The following is a 14,988-nucleotide window of genomic DNA, read 5'->3' as shown; positions in this document are numbered from 1 at the left end:
ATGCTGCAGTATTTTTCATTAATTCCCTATGAGAGATTGCTTGCTCAGTAGGCATTTTTATTTTCCGCCTTGTGAATACAGCCATCAGAGAAAATAAAATTGTCATTTTTTGCACTTATCCTGGCTACTTTGTATTTGTTCACAGTATAAAAAACATGTTCAAAAACTAATTCTAGAAAAAAAAAATGTCTCTGGGGTCGTCAGAAAATTTTGATGTCAAAATGGGGTCACAGCCCAAAAAAGGTTTGGAACCGCTGGATTATACCATCCTTCCTCCCTCTAGGCAACAATTTTGTCGACATGGCAAACAACCATTGTTCATTCAACCCTGAACAACCCAGTTCGGAATCTCAAACCCAGAACTCTTGCAAATCACAATCTAGCGATCGGAAATGGGACTACACCGTAAACAAACATGGTGGGCAGCCATGCTAGGGTAGCTGTGCTAGCTTTTGCACTCCCAACATCCTAAAGATAGATTAAAGAATTATTGACTAAGTCAGGAAATGGCATGAAAATGCACAGTAGGTGCATTTTGGTAGTCTCTATTTTGGTAAATCCATCTCACTTACACTTTGTAGACCTGTGCTTTGGTTTCTTTTATGAGTGTCAGTCAGCATGGCCCTGTAAAAGACCATGGTCTTCAACCGTTTGACTATTCCTACATAGCGTATTCTGCTCTCTTTGCTGAACAGCGATAGAGGGGGGGAATTTGAGACATAATCAGGCTAATTGTCCTGTAGTGTCTACCCAGCACCATGAAACCCTCTGGACAATTTGACAACAACTGATCCGGCTAACAATCTTGAAGCTATGTAGATTAACACAACTGTCAAGCTCAGAGACCCAACTCTTCAAATAGTTTATCAGCAAGCATTTTAGCTTGCTGATAAGCTAAAATGTTACCACCAGCCTCACCTTCCCATCACCATATCTAGGACAGAGATGAAAGGGGTCTATAAAAGGTCCACAAGGTCGGGTAAGAGAGAGGGACTAGTGAGAAAGATGCCAACGAGAGGTAAAGGGAGCACAAGTAGGCTTGGATGGAACACGATAGAAATAGGACGGAGAGACAGATAGAAACAAATGCAGAAAGACGGCCAGATAGTCTAAATGATGAACAGGGCAGCAAGTAAAAAGACCAGCCTGGCCTCAGAGGTCTCCAAGATTGGATACCTGATAAATGCTGATGTTAGGTAGAGAGGAAGAAACCAATCCGGGGACAGGTACAGTAAAAAGGGAAATAAGTCGGATACCCTTTCAGTTATAAATAAAAATCGAAAAAAGGGAAAGCTAGATATGTATTCAAGAAGGATATCTTGTGAACAAGAACCTGCTTTGTTTCACTCATCTACCACAATAGCCACAAGTGGGCCTTTTTGAAGGGGATCAGATGACCGGTCGAGAGATATGTGAACGACATGCATAGGCCCAATCCCAAAGTGAGCCCTGAGGACTAAGGACTATGGACTCACAGACTTAATTGATCTCAGGTGCAAATTGAGTGAGTGCGTGAGGCCACATGGGCTCAGATAGGTATATATGGGATTGGGACAGCACTTCACGAGAGCACATGTGACCTTGGCAACGTTTAATGACAAAGATGATGCTGACACTTGCCGGTTTGGGAATTCTCGTTTTTAGTTTTTTTTTCTTTTATTGTAAATGCAATGAAAACAATCGACTACAGCAATTTATTGATATTAGAAAATATCATTTCTACTTTTGAATACTTCAGTATAAAGGATGTATTGAATTAGGTGATTATTGGCCTACACATACTAATCATAAGTCAGAACGGGCTACATTTGGCTGAATTATAAAAGGTATAATTAGTAATATGAAGAGCCGTTTGGGAGCCAAAAGAGCCGGCTCTTGTTGGTGAGCTGATCCAAATGATCTGGCCCACTTAAAAAAAGGCAGAAATTCCCATCTGTGCGCGCATTGACAGTAGTGTCGTCTTGTTGTTTACCTTCCTAATTTCTGGATTTCCCTATGGTCTCCGCGGTAAACGTCACAATGCTTTGAACTGTGGGTAATTCCCTTAAGTGAAGTCTGCACTGATGCAGACTCACGGAAAGGGCTAGGCAAGGGTGGACTCAAACCCTCACGCCCTTTGGAATTTGACATTGGGACAGCCCTAAAGCCTAATAATTTTGCGAGAACGCGCAGCAAAATCCGTGAGTCCGGACATTGGGATTGGGCGATAGAGATTCCACGCTTTAAGATTAAGGATGCAGAAATTATTTAAATATATAGCCAACGTAAACTGCCTCACATTAACTCTGACCCCAAAAGGCACACATCATTTCACATGACCCAGAGCACCCACCCCACCAGAACCCCACACTCTCCCCTCTGAAGGGACCGTTTTCAGCAAAAGGGTGATCCTGTGTACTCAATTACACTTCACTCAACATCGGCCTGAAGCTCTTGTTTTTAATGAGTCTGTACATGGTCAGGTGTCTTATTTGTACATTGTGTAATCTGCACCGTGTATGTTCTATGTTTAAACGTGCGCCACAATGTGTACAGGAGTCATGTGTAGCATGACCATCATCCAAAGCATACTTGTGAGACACCGAATGTCAGACATGGCCATGCTTGCAAGCACAAAACAAACTCAAGCCAAGATATGTGCAGACAGGTAGAGGGCTTTGAAGTCAAACACATACACCGTATGTCGTCTGCGGGCAACGACAACATTGGCATGAGCATCCATGTCGACAAGCTCAGCCAATGGCTGAGTCGCCCAATGCCCCTGGACTATATTTTGATAGATATACTCGTGGCTTTTGCAGCGGCTGCAGTCGGATTCCATGCACATTCGCAACGGCCTAAATTTACTGGATGGACATCCAGTTTCCTCTGATCAGTGTGCGTAACACAGAGTACTGTGCCAGTACTCTGCCTCTGTGTTGTCTGGTGGATGAGGGGGAGTGAGACAGAAGGCATATTTTTCATAGATTACAGGGTGTGTTCCCTTGCCATGTTTTTTTGGATATCACTCAGGATTATGTGGATGGCTGGATCTTCAAAATACTACAATAATGAATCAGATAAACCCATCAGCAAAATGAGAATGAAAATATTCACACAACTCCCAGGCAAACTTACATGATAACATGAGTGACTTTTAATGCAGAGTCTCAGTCATCCTCTGAGTGTGTATTTAAGAGGTTTTCTGGCTAGAATATAGTCTAGCCGGAAAGCATAATATTCCCGACTGGTGCACCAGGGGGACTGACGAGTCATCCTGATAGGGGGGTGAAGGGGGCCATGACCCTCCACCTTTACCTCCACCACCACCACGTCTTTCAGGACTAAATAAACAACCAGCCAACTCTGCGACACCGTGTCCAGTCAGACACACACGTACACACAAAACACACACTGGCAGGCTCCAGGGGTGCGGTTTTGGCCAAATGACAGCAGTGCTGCCTGAACGGATTGAAGGGAGTGAGAAATCACAGGCTGACAGACACCTAGAATAGCCAACAAGTGGGACAGGGACAGAAAGCAGGGGAAAAAAACCAAGACTCCCTACCATGAAAGTGTGTGCTGTCCAGACAACCAGGCGGCTCTCATTGCCCCTCTTTCTCACACCCAAACGTCAACAAACACGGCAGCCGGGTGGAAGAGCAGAAAGACTCCTGTCCTTTGCAGCTTGGGCCCCGAAAAAAATAGCGACTAGGCCAGCCCACCATGGGACAGGGGGAAGTAGGCGTACAAAAGTAATTATGTAAATTAATGATGATATGCACGTCGGCGAGTTCCTGCTCGTGACGATAGGGCCGGCTTCGGTTCCAAGCGCACAGAGGATAACAAGCAGCCGGTTGGGAAGAGTGAGAAGAAACATATGGAGATGAGAGGAAAATAGAGGTTGAAAAGGGAAAGAGTAGGTGGAGCAGAGCAGAGGAGTCATCCGAAAGTCTTTCCCAAGGATTTGAAAAACCGCCCACAGAGACGTGCATTCTAGTAAAGAGCGAGAGAAATGAGGAAACCGAGGCGAGAGATTAAACACACAAAAACACCTGCCTGAGAGCCGTGCAGAGTTGCAGGTCATTGCTTTCCCATTCTTCACTTAAACTGAAAACAAGGAAATGAACGACAAAAATGAATTTGCAACTTTTGCAGAGGGATTTCGACCTGGTAGTGTACAAATCCCCACATGGTGAAAACCTGCAATTTAGCTGAGCTGCAATGCCCTTAGCAGAAAGTAAGGACGATCAACCAGAGGTCAATGGAGACAAAGCTACAATACAAGCATACTGTTGCAGTAGAAAATAAACATTTCTTCCTACTACCTTCTACTCCAGTCCACTCAATTGACCCAATAGGGTTTATCGTACGGCATCATGGGATTTTTTTTTGCCGATACTACACAACTATATTGCGAGGAACCAAAAGATTTAGTACTGTTAAAATGCTAAACCAATGTGAATATATCATAACCTGGGCTACTGGCTATTCTTTTGTTTTGCAGCATCTTACATTAGAAATTAAACAATGACCTAAAACCCATACTTCTAACATAACAACTTCCATTCCAATGCACCTATGCTTCCAAAATGGGGGTTGTTTGGATATAATAGCAAAGGCCTATCTATACATCTATATATAAAAAAAAATCTAATTTTGATCTTTGGATAAGTCGTCTTTATAAAAGGCATAACATTGCTTTGTATATCAACTATAAGATAACATCACAAAAAGGTTCTGGATCCAGCCTCGATTGTACCTCCCCCATTGACTTGCCCACCATCCCCCTTCGCGTGATTACTCCCCTCTCATCTTTCTCCCCGGGGAGACGACAAGAGCTCCTATTGCGTGCCTCCTCACTCCTTCCATCCTCGCTCACTACTTTAACCAGAGCCTTACGCTGTGCACAGTCTCGCCAATAAGCTCCCAGTGTTAAGCCCTGCATCTTAACTGCAGCAGAGAAACCCAAGCTAAAGCTTCCACTGAATGGAAACAAAATGCACACTCACCACATTCCTAATAGATTCAGGTAGACTTCAAGAGAGCCTTCCCACCCACCTCAGCGAGAGCTGCCGCATGCCTGCCTGCCTTGTTTCGGCCCGGTCTGGTGTTTTCATAGGGCATGGTAGCTGGAAACCGAATGACCTTAGGGGGTGGGGGCGGAGTGTCAGAGTGTTCATGCCTGCGTGTGTGTGGACACTGCACTTAGCATGGAAAGCAGAGAAGGCATTTGATTGATGAACAGTGAATGAATGATTTAGAGAAGTCGTCGTTGACTCCAGCAGCAGGAAGTAGATATATAAAAGCCACTTAAGCGAATGATCGCAAGCCGACAGTGTGTGCCCGGGGAGGGGGGTGGAGAAACTGAACAGCAGGGAATGGGGAATTCGAGCAATGAAATTAAAATTGCAAATACCGCCGACATAGCTTGAACCTCCTGCAAATAAATGCAATTGAGCTGAAGAGCCTTTGCCCTTTAAAAAAAAGGAAAGAACGGGCTGAGCCTAGGCTTGGGCAGTACTAGGAAATACTGACTCTATACACACACACAGTCAAAAATAAAGACTCCTCTTTTGAATAATTTTATGTCGGACATCTGGATCAATGGTTTCAGCCATCTATAAATCCATCTTTTTATGTTGTATTTATTTTGGTAGAATGTAAAAATAATAGTCCAATATAAAGTCTTTGCCGTTGCATCCTTGTTGAGACAACAATGGGTTTTGTTCGGCAACATTTAGTGGCCGACAATTATAAAACTTGTAGCCTGGAAGCCCGCCCTGATAGCCAAACTAAAATGCAATTAACCCGGACACGTCTCAAAATGTCCCCAATGGACGGAATATTTAAATAGCAATTTTAGCAGTCCCGTTACTTCAACAGTAAAGAACAGTGGCACTTCAGTTCAAGTGTAACGCACATAGGAGGCACAATTAAGAAAAAAAATACAGGTTTAACAGGCTTTCCATAGACCGTACACAATACAGGTTCAACTGACCTTCCATAGACCTTATATAATACATTTTAATCTGGCTTTCCATAGGTGAAACTATCCCTTCTTTAATTCAACAGAGTTTTGGATCAAATGTATGGAAGAAGGGTGATTATTTCTTAGCTATTCATTATTCGATGGGCCCAGAATTTAAACCTACATGTTACAAGATCTTCAACCACAAGCAGTTCAGCTTAAAGTTGCGAAATCATTGTATTATTTACAAATGACCTGGTGAAATGTCAGCCAGGTATGAAAAAGTAGATGCCGCCCAAGCCTAGCTAGGCTTTTCGTTGGGGATCAAAGGGTCCGACCAGACTGAAGAGACGGCGCGGGGCTGAGGGGCTTGGCCCTGGAGAGACCATTTGTCCAAATAACTTCCTTCCCCATAGACAGTCGTGCTCACAGGCCGATGGCTTTTGTGCCGCCTCGACGTCTCTATTTACACAGGGGCCAAACGTGCCTACCACCTCGTCGAGGTAGCAGCCAGAGCCCAGTTCAAAGCCAGACGTTGCCTATTTACATTGGAAAAGATGTGCGTGGGTGAGTGTGTGTCCCCCCCATCCGCATGCATTCATTTTGCAAATTTACCATTTGGGGGATTATACAACTGTGTACTTTGAATTAATGATTGCCATTGTTTATTTGTAGAAATCCTGCCTCATTCTTTTGCAAAGACTGCTGGTCCAACATCATATTATTGGTCCCAAGGTACTAGGGGTGTAACGATACATGTACCGTATTTCCCGCACTATAACGTGCACCGGATTATAAGGCGCACCTTCAATGAATGACCTATTTTAGAACTTTTTTCATAAATAGGGCGCACCGGATTATAAGGCGCATAGCATAGAAGATACTGTGAGTGTGATACTGTGAGATACTGGGACTGTGAGTAAGCGCAGTAAAATGCTGTGTGCACTGACTACGATAGCCGTAATGCTGCAAGCGGTGTGGCTTTATCGTAGTCGTAGTGAAACATTTTATTATTATTATTAAATTGTTTTTATTGGTTTTTCATACTGAAACATTTTGACAGAGCGCCGTTTACAACCAGTATGGATCAACCAATTAACCAATTGATCCATATATAAGGCGCTCCGGATTATAAGGCGCACTGTCGTTTTTTGAGAAAATTACCGGCTTTTAAGTGCGCCTTATAGTGCGGAAATTACGGTATTCTTATTGAACCGAATCGGTACGGACGTCACGGTTCGGTGCATGCATTTACATGGAGAATACACGTATAAAATTAAATAAAACTGGTGTGCAAATTTATTAATGTAATGGGGAACTAATGTTAGATACGCGAGTTCTTCAGGGACAACTAAACTGCAACCCCCGCCCACTTTTGGCGTTTCCACCGCCAAAAGTGGGCGTGATCCGAACTGAGCCGTACTCATCTCGCAGTACTCCTCTGTTGGGGTACTGAGACGCCTGAAAGGATGCCGGGAAGTTCGGGCTACACACGCCATCCATTGATTGGTCGACAAAATCGCACTTCCGTGAGACAGGGGGATAATAACAAACAAACATATTATCCGCGAGGTATTTCTGGACAACGGCGAAAGCTTTGTTTATTGAAGAAAATGTTGTGCAAAAGTTTGCCGTCTTTCTTGGACGTCCTATATTGTTGATCTTTGTTCATTGTGAGCGTTCTTTTTTTTATTTATTAGCAGGCTACACTGCAATTCCTTTCTAATTTGAAAATTGCACTTTTGAGAATTGAGACAGTTTTGTTTACAGCTCAAGTTTAAATGGTCCAATTTACAAGTTTGCACTTAAAACCTGTAGTTTAAGATGAAGAGAAAAAAGAAAGTACATTTGTATTTTGTAACACAGTTGAGCCATTTTCATTATTTAAGAGCAGATTGACTCGAATCTAATCGAATCGTGATTAATCTAATCAATTTAGATAATTGGCCACGATACCCAGCCCTAAGTGGAAATGCGCCATTTTAATGCTGTGTACTTTGCACTTTCATAAATAAGACATGCTGCATTTTCAGTTTTAAATTGTGTTATTTTGTACAAGTTATGGCTGGAGTCTGGCGATGATGTGGGGTACTTATTGTTTACATCTTAGATTACACAGTTCAGGCTGTTGCAGCTAGCTCAGGGGAGAGACTGTATGACACTAGTTGGTACAACCTGAGACATGCACAATAAAAAAGAATTGCCTTCTGCATTTTTCTTTTCCCTTCATTGTACCGAACTCGTACCGAACCGTGTTGTCTGAACCGAGGTATGAACCGAACCGTGACTGCCACTATTTGTAATGCAATGACAGACTCTGAGTCTTGTCCCAGTGCTGGTGGTAAACAACTATGGCAGATAAAGTGATGTGGGTTTAGTTAAACATCCAATGCAAATTCCAGTGTGCTTACATTCATGGTGCATGATTTTATATCCTCCTCATGGCATCTGGTAGGCCTAGCCACCAAGTATCTCCCTGTTGAATTTAAGGGAGTATGGAATATTGGCAGGCGATGGAGTTGACTAGTTCTGACTCACATCTGCGTAAGAATGCAACAGAACTCTCACCCTTTCATTCCATGACAGCAGTGGCCACATTGCACACTGAAGTGATTACACAGAGTATAAAAATAAGAATCACTATAAAGACAAACAATTCAAGCCTTCATACAAAAGCAGAGTACGGTCTGTCTTTATTTGTCACTGAAGTACCCATGCATTGATTTGTTTATACTTGGACTGGATACACAATAACGCTGTAATATGTTAGCTGAGTAGGTCAAATGGAAATGCAACGGGGCTCTCTACGGCTTCCTTACATGGATCAGAGGACATTTCTGCAAGGTAAACCACAGGCAACGGCCTAGTAAGTCAATCATAGAGTTGCTAGAAGTAGGCAATCAAAAATAAACAAGTTTAAATTAAGTCCCCTACCGTTCGTCATATTGCTTGTCAGCAAGCAATCCTAGGACTTCATAAAAGTACCACACAGATAACTGTTTTGCAACCGGAAGTGAAGGGAGCAGATATCAATGTAAAATGTTTGTACACCTGCTTTGCACACTGTGGCAGTTGGTCGTTCAATATCCTCTTCATTCTTTCCCAACTACCGAGCAACCCATCAGATAACCATATAATCTTACGACGGGGTTCATAAAAAAATGAGACCCGGTTGTATGAAATCCCAACCGTGTCTCTGCAAGCCCACAGGCTCATATTGGGGTTTGAGCCTTGTTTAAATATTCAGCAGTGACCCGTGTATCTGTTGTCCTGTACCTGCAGGCAAGGCCAAACTAATGAGCTCACGTTTCGTCCAGAGCCTGGGTTTTTACAATCGGTCAAACAAGGCCTCCTGATGATCGTCATCAAGTCCCCAACTATCAAGTGTTTTCCCATTCTAGCATTATCATTTTAAATTAGTAATTTGTGAGGACGAAAAAGCAGACCAGTACAATCCTACTCATCTTGTGGTCCCTACTTGGTTACAAAGCTGTGGGATCTGCCATACAAATGTCATTCAAATAATAAGTAAGACAAGACAATGGCGGCAGTGTTGAGGTCTGAAATGAATAGTGAATGGGCCGGGTTAACAGGAAGGCTGGGAGCTAACCTGTTATTCCATTTGAAAGCCAGTGTACAGACAATTCCACATCGCTGCCAAATCCACGGGGCGAAAGGTCGTACAGGGTGAACAGTCTGCGCACTTTCTGTGGAGAGAAAATAGAAAAATATAAGGTATAGGTCAATAGGTCTGTCAATGTTCAAAAAAGATGTATAAGCAGCATAGAAGTTATATTGAAATTACTATGCACTTCCACCATATTTGCAATGTGGTGGAACACTTTAATGAGTTGTATAGAGCATAATGAATATCACCACAAAAGTTCCACACAAAATAAAACCTCTTCCTCTACAGCCATTTCTGCAAAAATTAAGAAAACAAAGAGGCACCAGTGTGAACACTTTGTATAAGGACACACACACACACACCCTAAGCAACTTTAACAAATGTCTAGGAAAAGAGCGTATTTCTTTGGTCTACGGCCCAGTCTGGTTGTGGCTTTTTGAAAACACACAACAAATGTTCAATACTGTACTTATCCCCGAGGGGGAATTTGTTCATTACAACAGCTGTAAGAACAAACCCAGTGGGTAGGGTATAAGTGCAGACAACAGTGTTTATTCAAAGCTTGGCAGAACTACAAACTTTGAAACACTGACAAAACCATGGGAAGAGACACGTTTACATGAACATGGTAAACAAATACTGGTTACTTTGGGTTAACTAAAGAGGGGTGTTTGAAGGGAGTTGGTGATTGATTAACAAGCAATGAGGGACATGGAAAGATTAGTATGCTGGGGATATCTCTGCAACAAAAGGCATAGATGTGGTCATGCCAGCAGAACATATTGACAAATGAACCAATGTAATAAAATATTCCAGTCCCTCTTCAGACGCTTGTAAGTAAAACAGAGTTGGGTTATCTTCTGAAAGAATAATATACCTTGGTTGCATACTATTATGATGGTTTTGTTTCCATATCAATACAGTCTCAAAATATGTCTTGTTATAGGTCATAATTCATTGCTAGTCTATTCGTGTACATTGGAGTTTAAAGTAATGAAAGTAAACAAAGGGGCTCATAATTGAGCCACCACAAGGCCAGTTGACACAAAGATTTCACCTTTCCTTGCCAGAAGACATCGAGGACTTCCACCACATGCTGTGTATCCAGATGTTGACGAACCAGAACTCTGTGCCACGCCCATGAAGTCAACAACACTGAGCATCATGACGCACCACCAGGCACTCTCGCTTGGGCCTCAACAGCTATAAAGAACCAATCAGTAGAAGGGGAATGCAGTTTGGCTGCTTGGTGCCAGAACTCAGTGAGCAGAGGGCTGGGACAGCTCAACAGAAATAATAGCCATCTAGGAGGCTGAGGAATTGTACATTTTTGGCATTTCATTAATGTGAAAGATAGAATACTTGGAACAGTTGGAGGAAGAACAATATACCGATTTTAGAATAGAATATTGTTAGAGGGAATTTTCCCTTCAAAAGAGCTGCAGAGAGCTAAAGCACTGCCATCAGCATATATCCAGTACACATGAAGGATAATAATAATATCATGAAGGATAATAATAATAATAATAATAATAGATCCGTTTTTTAAGTACTCAAAGACGCTTTACAAATAAGAAAGGGTTATATACAGACAGACAAAAGGGAAAAATAAATAAACACAACAACAATAGGCAACACATTAAGAGAGCGGGAGAGAGTGGAAGATGCAAACGTGACCAGCCAAACCAATGATCATAAATGTAATTCTGTTCTGTTCTGTTTGGATCACTCAATGCCCCAGTGGTAGCAAAGCATACAGCTGAAAATGAGTTGGAATTTGTACAGATTGGTGCTTTTTCAGAGCTGTGTTAATAAGCAGGCGCCGTAAGCCGTGTGGATAAAAATAAAGCAAACCCAGATATGAACTTAACAGCTATTTATATTGTTCTCATGTGAGCCTTGGGAATTACAGCCATTTAGAGTGGAGATATTACATTTCTCTGTGTGCATGTCAGTGTGTGTGTGTACATGTTTGCCTTTGCCTCAGGTCAGTGGTCGCATTACTGATTGGCGGAGAGGGTCACCTTAACTAAATCATGCCCGGAGGGGGGGAGCAACAAACGCACTCTACACCGTCAGCCGCACTGCTCAGCACCTCAGTTTCATCAAACTCGGCCTCATGCCGCTCAGCCCATGACTGGTCAAAGCATTAATCGAAGAGAGCCCGTCAAATCAGACCTCAGCTGCGGTGTACGTGATGGTGTGCACCAAATTCTCAAAACCAGAGTTTGATCTGTAAAACTCCAGTTTGCACCTTGGTGTCCTCCCTGCTTGTTTTATTGCTGATGGTCGTGTTTTCATTAAAGGCCCCCACATGCTTAAAAACCTTTAATAAAAATAAACAGGTGTGTTTGTACTAAAATGAAGTGCCATCGGGCTGCCATTGTCTTTATAAAAGAAATGACAGGTATTTGTAAATATTTGGCATTTGTAAAATATGGCCATGATGTTCACGGTATACGGTATATTTGAAAAAATAAGCTGTCGGAAGAAATGCTGAGTTTGGGAGGGATCATGTACGTTAGGACTCAGATGGTAGGAGACCCCAGTCATGCAACGTTGTAGCTCTGCAGGCTAGGCGATCATGGCAATCTGGATTCTGTTTCAATTATACAAGACAGCAGCAAATGACAATCCTCTCCTTACCCTGTCATTCTCCATGTCGATTCCAAAAGAATGATTGTACCCAGAGGTGTCACAGAGAAGGAATATTTATATACTCCTAATCTAGGAAAAGTGAGGAAAGCTGGTGGCAAGTAAGCAAGCCTTTCACATCCTGAAATGGTGTAGATTCAAATGATTTGGCGTCTTAGCTGATGTCTGAAGGAATGTCTGAGGGGACTTACTTATTGTAAGTCATTTTGGATAAAAGCGTCAGCTGTGTATTTTATCAGCTGTAGAATGCGGTTTGCACAGTCTCTCCCCAATAAAACGTATACCTCCCAATCTCTGCATCCATTGGACCATTAGAGTCAGAGTTCTCCATTAGCCTTGGCCGAATACAACTGCCCGGGGTCATTACTTTGTTACTAAAGTATAGCCAGAGCCCTTGGTGTCGCTCCCCTTCCCATCTATCTATTCTGTATGCAGCTCCAGTAGAAAGGGCAAATGGGGCAACGGAAATACAATGTAGCAATTGCAGACATGGCCCTCCAGACATGGTGTCAGACAGCTGACTAGAGGGCGGGAGGCAACATTAATAAACAGAAAAGCATTGCTGAAGCCATACGTCACCATGATCACCTCAACAACGCACACATGGACAGGTTGCTTGGTCTACAAAGTAGAAATTGCTTCTGAAACCACAAATGCAGTCAACAAGAAACTAAGTTTGTTCACATGAAGCTTTTCCCACACTGCTCTAAACTGAGAAACGTACGAGTTGCAAGTCGTTACGTTACAAAATGAAATGGCTAAGAAGGCCATTATTTTTCATATTTCCTTTGTTAAAACTCAAAGTATCGGCCGATTATCAGAGCGAGAAAGCGACATTAAATAAATAAATTGAAAAATTGCTGAATCCTGCTGGATGTAGGCCAATGCATGGCCCCAAAGACGCAAGGCATATTTGGATGACTTGTTACCCAAGCATATGGTGCCATTTCACCTAGGCAGCTAAATCACATCCATGTCAAGCTGGGGCCCTGTGTGTAAAAAAAGAAAAAGTACATTAGCACCATCGTATTGTAAATTTGATATATTGGTCGCTTTGCTCAACCAGTTGACGGGCTTCTAAAAATGCTGAATTGCATTTTATTACAGCACCGCGCTTCTATTATAGCAACAGAACTGTCTTGCTCTGCAGCAAGATAAATTAGTTAGTTGAACTGAAAGAAGCCCTGAACTCAGAGGGGTGGGCCAACTGCCAGTTACATGGGAACATCAACCAAGACAAAGAACCCAGGTATATGGCCTTAGATTAAGGTAAATTAGAGTTGCTTGGGATCGTGTGGCGGGAAACCGGCTAGTGTGAATGAAGATCATTAGATCACGCAGCAGAGGTAGGCCGGTCGGGCCAGCATGCAACAAAGCTGTGAAATCAAATGGCACGCACGCACGCACGTTATATTTGCAACACGGGCTTACAAATTATAATTACATTAGGGCTGCAACAATGAATCGATAAAACCGATTACTAAAAGCGTTGGCAACGAATTTGGTCATCGATTCGTTGAGTCGCGCGATTAATACGTCTCTCGTAGGCGCGGCAATGTTTACAGCCAGCCGCCGACAGGTTGGTTCATGGTTCATGCACGCCCACAGCGAGCTTTAGTGTGAGCGACCACAGCTTGTATTTTGGTCATATCTTAACACTGGACTGTAGGCCTATATAAAAGTGTTGTTCCTTCACTGTCTTTGGGTTAAAAAAAACTCCTTCAACTCAGTATCCGTCTAGTCCAACCGAAAACTCTGTCAGCTGCTGCTGAAGACGGTGTGCAGACGGGCCCGGAGTCGGCACCGCGTGCATCAACAGTCATTCAAAGCAGCAGTAGTAATCACACAACCGGACGGTGTAGAAAGTCCCGTCAGTTTAAAATAGTAATCCAGTTTTTAAATCCATTTTAAAATCGGCAGGATATAGAGCTAGTTAGCTTAAAAAAAAGTCACAAACAGTGTCAAATGTGATGTGTTCAGGTCGGCTCAGTAATATGATTGAGGTGTTGAAATGCAAAACAAAAAAAAAAAATTGCGATTTTGGCGAGATTCTGTTTTCCCAGCAATATAAAATAGATAGTAAAGATGGAATTATGACCTGTTTAACGTCCTATCTTGAACTATGATCATCTTATCAGCAATTAAAGCAATAATACAAGTTATATTTCAAGGAGTCTCGAAAAGGGTATCAATATCAATAAAAATTAACGATCTCCTGTCATCTGAGAAAAATTAAGATGATTTAATTTATTTTTAACCGTTAGTATTTACCGGTTAAAGATCTTATCAGTTGACCAGTTAACCATGGACATCCCTTATATACTGTGTGTGTGTGTGTGTGTGTGTGTGTGTGTGTGTGTGTGTGTGTGTGTGTGTGTGTGTGTGTGTGTGTGTGTGTGTGTGTGTGTGTGTGTGTGTGTGTGTGTGTACACACACACACACACACACACACACACACACACACACACACACACATATATATATATATATATATATATATCATACATAGTATGTTTTTTTTGTGTTATCCCAGTTATGTTTTTTTTATTTTTTTATCATTTAATATTACTTTTAATAGTTCCGGGATGTTGGAGCAATAACCTGGTGTTTTTACACTTCAGTCTGTACTGTGAATTTGAAGTAATGTTCAGTTTTTGAATAAAGATGCGGCAATTACAAATGGGTTTTTTTTATCCGATTCATCGAAAAAATAATCGACAGATTAATCGATTATTAAAATAATCGTTAGTTGCAG

General features: G+C 42.2%; 1 protein-coding gene across 1 annotated transcript in view; it reads right to left on the bottom strand.

Annotated features, from left to right (window-relative positions):
- Positions 1–14,988, bottom strand: part of LOC307072454 (SPRY domain-containing SOCS box protein 4-like) — a 42,734-nt gene that overhangs the window by 21,290 nt on the left and 6,456 nt on the right. The window contains exon 2 of the mRNA XM_079731759.1: positions 9,561–9,657. The gene's annotated coding sequence lies outside the window, so the exon portion shown is untranslated. The remainder of the gene's footprint in view (positions 1–9,560; positions 9,658–14,988) is intronic.

Source organism: Pollachius pollachius (assembly GCF_949987615.1).
Source record: "Pollachius pollachius genome assembly, chromosome: 3".
Taxonomy (NCBI): Eukaryota; Metazoa; Chordata; class Actinopteri; order Gadiformes; family Gadidae; genus Pollachius; species Pollachius pollachius.
This window is presented reverse-complemented; position numbering and strand designations above follow the sequence as displayed.